We start from the raw sequence: 10,516 nt of genomic DNA, 5'->3' as shown, positions 1-10,516 counted from the left end.
AGGAATAAATTGTGTCTGTGGGTTACAAAGCACATACAAAAAGCTAAATATTTTCCTTGTTTTTTTATCTTCCAAAATTGTGTGATCTCCAGAATCATACCTTATCTTTCCTTGCTGATTTCTTTATTTTATTTCATACAGGGCCACAGGTTCTTCAACTATCATTTATTTATATGAAGAGCTTGCACATATCTATTTCAGTCCAAATTCCTTGTAAGCATCTCTCATCCATATATTCAACTGCCATAAAAAATTGTGAAACACTAGTCGTCTCTTTCCATTACTGGATATTAATGTGTAAATAAAATTTAGGAAAATAAAGAATAACATCAATAAATATAAGATGATTTTCATAGTAATGCTAAACATAAATTCAATGTTTATTATTTTCTGAGCAATTTAATAAAAACTTCAAGGAAAAGAAATCAACTTTTTTGAGTGCTAATATTGTGGTTTAAACTCAGGACCTTACCTTCTCACTTAAGCTTTTTCCCTAAAGGATGGTGTTCTATACTTGAACCACAGCTCCCCTTCCAACTTTATTTGGGGGATTATATAGAGATAAGAATCTCATGGAATAAAAACTCATTTGTGTCCATATCTTGGGGTTCATTTTACTTAACATCATCTTATATGGTCATATGATACCATGTACTAGTTACTGCAAGTAAGGGAAACTACGGACGGGACCTATGGTTTTGATCCTAACTTCAATGAGAAGGCAGGGATCTGGAGATCTCACTTCAATGTCAGTTCAGATAGGAAAGTCTGTGAGATTCTCATCTCCAATTTACTGCCAAAGAAAGCTGGAAGTGTATTCGTGGCTCGTAGCCTACAGCAAAAAGCTCAGGAACAGAACCCAAGCCTTGAGTTCAAGCCTTAGAATAGTGCATATACATACACAAGGGAAATAAGTCACTCAAGTTCTCAACCTTCAATTTCCCTAATCCTAACTCTAATCCTGGTCAGAACCCTAAGAGTAACCTTCATGATAATAGTAACCCAATCCTAAAATTAATGGAAAATACTCGAGTTTAGATACATCCTTACAGATACCCATTGTCTTTGAAATGATTTGCAGTTTGCTCCAAATACTACAGATTCCTAGACTTGGACTCTGAAATCTATCTTGTTCCCTATTATGAATCATTAACCTCAAATCCTCATATCATCAAAAATACCATAGTTTCCACTAATCTTAACTTGTACAGAACTCCTATATCTCCAAAAAGAAGTCGCAGGTTTACTTAAAATCTACTCTAGTTCCTAACCCTTACTATATATCTAAACCTTACTAGAAACCTAACTCTAAATTTAACCCCATTGAACCCTGCATAGGAAACTTAGAGAAACTCTGTAGTTTTTGTTAAATTTCAAACATATTTTACTTGAAAATGTTAACAAAAAATTCAGTTTTACTTTAAAGCTTACCCTTCCCTAACCTTAAGCTTAACCTGAATTAGAAAAGTAACCCTAACACTGGAACTAATGTGCTTTGGATTTTAAAAGCCACACAAATACATTAGTTTTTATTCATCCTAACTTTGATTCAACTTATCTTTCTTAAAATAGTTTGTAGTTTTGCTCATTATCTTTCCATTTTTGTAACCCTAACTCTAACTGGAATATTCAGGTTAACCCTCACACTAATCATACCCTAATCTTAATATTATTAGCCGTTTCCTATTTCACATTCATCCTAATTCTAACTCGACTTGTTATTCGAAAATTTACTTCCAGTTGTACCCTAACTTTCCATTTCTCTAATGCTTACACTAACCCCAGCTGGAACTGAAACCTAACTTTCACCCTAATGATAGTCCAATTCTAATGTTTAAGAAAAAGACTAGTTTTTAATCATACTAATGAATACTCCAGTTTGCACTCTGGAAATAAGTTTCAGTATGCCCTAATTCCCACAAATTTTCTGACTCTACCTCTGAAGTTATCTTGTTCTCTATCATGAACGATTATATTACTTGTCCTCAAATTCTCTTATCAGGAAAAATTTTGTAGTTTCCATTCATCCTACTTTTCCACAAACCCTGTACCCTAAAACATTTTCAGATTTACTTACCCTCTAGTCCATTACTTAATGCTAACTCTCAACCTAAACCTGGCTGGAAAACTCATTAATCATTACAAGAATGGTCACTGAGAAATAAATATAATGATAATGCTCTAGTTACTATTCAGTCTCATATTTTTGCTTCTACTGTTAGTGAGAACTGAATTTTATACTAAAAACTTTCTTATTCATAACAGTCATCATAATCAGACCAAAATACTGACCTTAATCTTAATCCTAATTGTATGACAATACTAACACTAACACAAGTACACTAGTTTTCACTCATCCTAACTTGATTCAAATAAGCCTTCCAAAAATAGGTTTCATTTTTTTCAAATATCTTAGTCATTTTCTAACCCTAACTTAATCTTAACTGGAACATTGACAATAACCATAAGCCTAATTGTAAGTAGATTCTAATAATAATAGCAATACTCTAGTTCACATTCATTCTAATTCTTACCAGGCTTATTCTAAAATTTACCTTCAGTTTGAGCCTCATTTTCTTCTCCTTCACTTTAACCCTAGCCACGGCTGGAACCCTAACCATAACCTTGATACTAATAGTATCCCAATTCTAAAATTTATGAAAAACGCTCGTTTTCTGCAATCCTAACTGAAATTCCACTTGTAATTCTTGAAATAAATTTCAGGTTTTCTGTAAACCCTACAGATTTTCTCACTCTTAATTCTGAATGTATCTTGTTCCATAACAGCAATCATTATACCCATTGATCTCAATTCCTGATATTATGAAATAAATTGTACTTCCATTATCCCAGCATTTCCTGAATTCCTAGAACCTAAAATAAGTTCAGCTTTGCTTATCATTTAACACATTTCTTTTTTTTTCTTTTTGTCGGTCGTGGGGCTTGAACTCTGGGCCGGGGCACAATCCCTGAGTTCTTTAGCTCAAGGTGTGTGCTTTACCACTTGAGCCACAGCACCGCTTTTGGGTTTTCTGGTGGTTAATTGGAGATAAAAGTCTCACGGACTTTCCTGCCCGGGCTATCTTTGAACTGTGATCCTCAGAAATCAGCTTCCTGAGTAGCTAGGATAATAGGTGCAAGCCACTAATTTATCCAATTTCTTTACTCTATCCTCAACCCTGGTTAACCAGAAACCTAATCTTAATCACCGTCTGATTTAACACCAAATGGTTAATGTAAGGAAAATTGTCTAGATTCTATTCAATCACACATTTTTTGCTTCTACTTCTTAGTGTAAAAGTAAAATTTACCCTAAAGCTTATCCTTCCCTAACCCTAGCTAGAACAAACAAAGTATCTCACCCTTTAAACCAAATTATATCTGAATGTTTAAAGTAACACTGGTTTTCATTCATTCTAACTTTGATGCCATTCATTCTTCTTAAAATATGTGGCAGTTTTACACAATATCTTATATCTTTTTTCTCATCCTAACCCAGCTCTAACTGGAATACCTTGCTAATCCTAAGCCTACGTATATCTGAATCATCATGTTAATAAGAAGCCTCTTCACATTTATTCTAACTCTTGCTCAGCATGTAGGTCTAAATTTTGCTTGCATTTTGAACCTAAAATTTTTAAGTGTTTTCCTATGTACTGGCAGGTTTTATTTTTCATTATTTTTTAAAAAAAATTTATTTTGTTGTAAAGATGCTTTAAAGAGGGATTAAATACACGTGTAACGTAAGGAGTACATTTCTTGTTGAGCATTGTTACCCCCTTCTGTCTTGTTCTCCCACTATCCCATCCCTCCCCACTTACCTTACTCCTCCCTCCCCAGGGTGTAAATTTCATTTTCAACATAGTGTCTTGTGCGTATCATTGTTGCAATGGGTCATTCTCTGTTGAACCTAAATTTTCTATTTCTCTAATTCTAATTCTAATTCTATCTGGGATCCTAACACTAACCATAATAATAGTGATAACTCAATTCAGAAGTTAACACAAAATATTGAAGTTTTTATTCATCCTATTAATCCACTGTACATTTTGAATTAAGTTGCAGTTTAGCTTAAATATTCCAAATTAGTTTATATTCACGTATATGAAGATGTAATTTTATGTGAAAAGCAGAAGATCTTTGGAGAAAGGAGCAATGAAAAGGAAATAGAGGGAGTATAATCAAATGCTTTAAATATATTATAGAATTGCCACTTCTGACAATTAATAACTATTAAGAAAATAACTAAAAATTAATGAAGAGCACACTGCTTTCTAGTGTTCCTTAAGAGAGCCATGACATGTGTTGTGAAAGAAATACTTGTTAGATAAACTTTGTTCATGCATAATTTATATTGTTATTGGCCAATTATTTAACTTAATGAATAAAAATATATCAAATAATATCCCATGACAAAAAATATAAAACAATTACTTTGCAATTGTTTGAGAAAAAGTTATAGTCATGAGTTTTAGGAAATTGAATTTCTATTTCCCAGAAAATAATGAATTAGGTTTACTAATCTAGTATTTATAGTAAGTTTAGAGAACATAATTGGCATGAAAAACAACTAATTGGACATCTTCTTTCTTGAATGAGTGATATTTTAAACATTGTCTTTTATTCAAATGAATACTTAGGTTTACATTTCAAAATAAATGCAATTTTATCTCCTTTCAGAACAAGTACTTACCCTGCAATTAAATGTACTAGAATATTCAAGTATTTAAAAGCTAAAATTTCTATGTTTGATATGTAACTCTACATATTCAGAACGACATGATTTTTTTATTCAAAAATGGCTAACCTCAGATTTTTGCTTCATCAATATAAATTGTTTCATGAGGTTGTAGTGAAGGCTCCAGTAACCAGAGTGTTCAAAACCATTTCCTGAATTCTAAATTTTAAATCTAATCATTTTTAGCCTTTGATTATATCATTTATTGTCTCTTCAGAGCAGTTAAGCTAAAATAAATACTACTTTTTAAACATTTCACTCACATTGTAAATAATATTAACATAGATAAAAAAGACACTAATTATTTCAGACTCATCATATTTGGTGATCTTAGTGTGAAAAATGAAGAGAGTAGAAGGACTTTATACTCAATAAATATTTTTGGTTAAATTAAATCTTATATCTGGATTTCTAATTTGAAGGTTAAACACATGGAAACAGGAAAACAATAAAAAATAATTACTTTGGGATCATTTTTCTTCTTAAAATTATGAAGCAAAAATATCTCTAAGAAATATATTTTTCAATAAAATGTTTCAACCCTTAGTAAAGTGCATTATACTTTCATATGAAGTTTTTCTCAAAATAGAAATTCTTCACTAATCTAATGTATGTATTTATGCACAAAATGCTGTGACTTCTAGTCTTGTTATGTGATTTTATGTATATTTTTAGTTGTGACATGATTCCTACTTACATTTATTACAAACATCTGTAATTATACAAATCATGCCTATACACACTAATTTACATAAGATAATATTCAAACAAAATTATCTTTTTTCCTGTCTCCAACAGGGAAGGATGATGTGCTGAAGTATATTAAATGAAAGCACTCTAATGAAGAGTCTTTATGGAACGGAAATTTGCAACATGAGAATGGGATCATGAGCATTTTCTACTTGGCTGAACAGGAATTCTTGTTTCTACTTTCTTACCTTTTAATCACACAAGGAAAGCCACAAAATTTGAAGTTCATATGAAGGAATTGCATTCCTAAATGAAGTGGCAACCCTGCTCAAAAGTTTGATCTTTTCACTAGTTCTTTGTGCTTGCTGGCTGATCTATTTCTGTATCATATCTTTCATATTATTAAGCATATTAGTAATTCAGCTGTGAGTACATTGCAAGAGAGTCCTGAAAATCACAACTATTGCTGTGTAATAATCAGAAGAGAGGAAAAAGATTGTAATAATCTTCAATACCTCCCTTTGGCCTTCAATATACCAATTAATTACCAAAACAATCCTGTAAGATGTTAGTTTATTTTTTTCTTTTTAATTAGAGATTAAGCAAGTGCTTTTAGCAGTTAAAAGTGATGACAGTGGTATCAGAGCTCTGATATGAGCACCTTCTCCATAGCAAGTAATGCTCTATGGACTGTAAATATGGAAGATACACTAAAATTCTCTCTACACACACACACACACACAAACACACACACACAGAGCTGCCACCAGACACATCAGAGATCAGTTCCATTCATTTGTAATAATAGTTGATTGATGTTTGCGCCATTGCTTTAACTTGGCTTCAAAATCCTGCCTGGACCTTTATCTTTCTCTGAGATCAAGTCCCTAGATCTTAGTATACTCTGTGTCTGTATATTCATAATATGTTCCTGGCTGCTTCAGGCCAATTCACAATACCCTGAATACAGGATCCTCAAACTTGACATCAAAGCAAACTCCATGAATTTATACTACTATTCCAAAATACTAAAATTTATTGGATCTAGAAATGAAAAAAAGACACAACTTGTTACTTTAGTAGCAATTGACATCATGCAAGTAGAAGAATATTGATCAGGAACTGAGGTAAGAGAATTGGAGTATGTCTAAAATGTAGAATATAGGATCTGTATTACAGATACAAAATCTTGTTCAATAGGCTCATGAATTGAAAACTTGTAATCTTATATTGGAAGCAAAATTTACATATACGATTTTCCAGTTATTTTGCTTACATTTCACTTCTGATCACATATCCTCTTATGAATGTTTATCATATCTTTGAATAAATCACACGATTTGCGTGCAAATTATCATCTTAAGGAAAGACAGTCTGATTTTATATCTTTCCTTATTTTTTGTTTCCCTGTTTGCTGAAAAAAATGTATCCCTGGAAACAGGATACTGACAGCAAATCTGGGTGTAATTTTCATTTTTTAAATTTCAAATATAATATAAACCTCGTTTTGACTAGTCATTTTCTAACAATGAGTGATATTCATGAGCACTAATATTTTGGTGCCTTTAAATAAAATGAGATGATGTTCTGGTACCTCTTGGGTCTAATTGACTTAATCATTGGATCATTCATGTATAAACATTTGCATTGTACTTTTTAATTTTTATATATAAAATAGTCCCCAAAGTTTTACTTTAAAGTGATAATTGGAGGGTGTCTTCATGTTCAAAAATTTATATTTATTTCAATTAAAGTACTGAAAACACATGACCTTCACTGGAGCAATATGATGAGAAACATGAGAAAGATGAGAGATATATTTCTAGAAAAAGATGAGAACATATTTCTAAAGAGAATGGATATGTTGATTAAAACATAGAAAATAGTAAAATAGGTTTCATGCTTGAGACTGCATAAATTTCATATGAATGTAGCTCAAGATGAGACGTTGAGATGAATTCATATTTATATCACTGAGATTTATATCACAATATAAGAAATATATATATTTTAAGGAATTGGTCATTCAAAGCCCTAGATACCTAATGGATTAAGAATGAAATTGAAAATTGAAGATGAAAACAAACCAACATGCGGGTATTATGATTTTATAATACTAATATGAAATAACTGAAGCTTTTGTCTTCTGAAAAAGAATGGTTAGCCTATAATTTCAATGTAAGGAATCAGTTGTAATGAGTCTAAAATCTTTTCCTCCAAGATATCCAAGAGTACTATACTCATCCTCTAAAGAGTAAATAAGTAATTATTTTCCTTAGTTTTGCTTAATATTAATTTACTTGTAGCAAAAGGTTAAAATGTCTGCTCTCTTTCTTTCAATGTAATAACATACATTTCATATTATTACTGTCTCTTCATAGAAGCCTGAAATCACTATTTCAAAGTAACACAAACAGAAACACAAAAATAACCGGATACAACCATCACAAATCCTAAATTATGTGAAAAAACCACAATATCAAAAATAAACCTGAGGAAGTGGAAAAACAATGGCAGAATAACAATAGAAAATTACCCTAGCTCTAGCTAATGAAACAGAGATTTAGAGTCCTAGCAGGTACTCCACTTCTAGCAGGTCAAACCAAGTCAGGTATAATTATATATATATATATATATATATATATATATATATATATATATATATATATAATTCCAAAGAAGATTTTTATACTGTTTTCACAAGGAAACAGAAATCTATGATAAGTTACCTAGCCAGGCAAGTGACTGCTGTGACTGTGTTTCCCAACATATTCAAAAGCACAGATGCACTGTGGAAATAAAAGGGCCACATGGGAAAAAAGCAGGAACAGAGACAGCCACATCCAAACACAGACACAATTCACCTTACCACTGGACAGTTCGAACTGTCTTTGGAACCACAAGTATTAACATGACAACATTTCATCACAAATGATCTCTAATCCTACGCTTAATGGTCTAGACAAAAACTTAAGTTCAGAAAAACAAATCACAACAGAAGACCAAACCAACACCTGGCAAATCAACCAAGAACATAGAGAGTCACCTGTTAAGATCATAGATCCCCCAAATGAAAGCCAATAAATCCTCCAAATGGACAAAACAAATCAGAAAAATACAAGAAAACTGATGCCAAGGTAATATAATTCACACAGGAAATGACCAGACATTAGAACAGACAGTTAAGGACCTAGAAGATAGTATTCAAAATACATTAAAAGTACTGCTGAAAAATGTGATTAGCGAAAAGATACAAAACCTCCACAAGGAAATTTGTGAACAAGATGAGACCAACCAAAGATTAGCAAAATAATTCATGTAGACTACAAACAGAAAGATAAATAAATTCTGAGAAGGCAAAGGAGTCCAAGGGAAAAAAATAGATACTTAGTTAAAAGGTATGAGAGAAGACACAGCTAAAAAGCCAACCCCTCCAGTGCCCCTACCCAAAGAAAAGATGTAAAGAAAGTCCACACAAGACCTAAAACAAAGCTTTAATAAAGATAGAAGCCCTAAAAAATGACCAATTAGGAGACAGAGAAATCCAAAACAAAATAGAAAGTCTCTAGAGCCAAAAGATGACATAGAAGATAATTTTGGGCATCAAAGACAGACTAGGTCTAATAGAAAAGAGGAGAAAATCATTTAGAACAAATCCAAGAAATAAGAAACGATCTTGCTGGAAGTTCCAGATTCAGTTAGAAGATCAAACTTGGGGGAGATAGGTATCAAGAAGGAGAAGAGCAGGAAACAAAATGGATGGGAAACATATTACAGAATTCAAGCAGAGAACATGCCAAACATCAAAAGAGATAGGCTCATTCAGAGAAGAGAAGCCTTTAGAACACCAGAGAATACCAGAACAGAACAACCCACCACCACATCATAATCCATTAGAGGATCATTAGAGATCAAGGAAAGGATTCTTAAAGCTGCCAGGAGAAAAGACTGATTATTTATAAAGGATATACAGTCAGAATAAATAATGATTTCTTGGCCGATATGGTAAAAAGGAGAGCCTGGCATGATATATGGCAAACATTAAAGGCAAACAACTAGCAACCGTGAATATTGTCCCAAGCAAATCTCTCCTTTACATTTAAAGGATATATAAAAAGTATTTCATGACAAAGAGAACTTGAAACAATTTATCTCCACCAAATCGGCAAGATTGAAATTAATCAAATATATCCTACATAGAGAAGGTCAAGAAGAACAGGAACTGGTTATATAAAATGCTCCCTACCAGAGAACAAAGTAAATATAATAAGAATAGATGAGGCACAGCTCCTAACAGCAGGTGTATAAAATAGCAGGAATTATTAGATAATTCCCAGCCTCAACTCTCAATATCAATGGACTTAAATTTCCAATTAGAAAACACAGATTAGGGGCTGGGAAGGTGGCTCAATGGTAGAGCGTTTGCCTTGCATGCCTGAGGCCCTGGGTTCGATTCCCCAACACCACATAAGCAGAAGAAAAACAAGTCAGAAGTGGTGCTGTGGCTCAAGTGGTAGAGCACTAGCCTTGAACTGAAGAGCTGAGGGACAGCGCCCAGGCCTAGAGCTCAGGCCCCACAACTGGACACACCCCCCCAAAAAAGAAAACATAGATTAGATAGTAGTTTCAAAAAACAAGACACATCCATCCAGTTTCCACTAGAGATACATTTCATTGACAAAAACAAACACATACTCAAACTGAAAGGCTGGAAGGAAAATTTTCAAGCAAATGGACAACATAAACAGGCCACAGTAGAATTACTAACATAAAATAATATAGAATTCAAATTAAAATTAGTAGGAAGAGACATTACATATTGATAAAGCAGCTCTCCATTAGGAGGATATATCAAGTTTAATATCAAAGCCCTGAATCCTGGAGCACCCCACATCATCAACCAAATACTACATAACCTTTAAACACATCTCAACCCATCATTGTCATGCATGGATTGGTTATCCAAGAGAAACTCAACCAAGAAACTGAAGACCTAAATAATTGCATTGACCACCTAGCCCTAAGAGACATCTACAGAATATACACTCAATGTCAGTATATACATTCTTTGCAGCAGGTCATGGAAGA

The sequence above is a fragment of the Dipodomys spectabilis genome, unplaced genomic scaffold, assembly GCF_019054845.1.
Source record: "Dipodomys spectabilis isolate Male_0828 unplaced genomic scaffold, ASM1905484v1 ptg000460l, whole genome shotgun sequence".
NCBI classification, from domain to species: Eukaryota; Metazoa; Chordata; class Mammalia; order Rodentia; family Heteromyidae; genus Dipodomys; species Dipodomys spectabilis.
Note: the sequence above shows the minus strand (reverse complement) of the source record.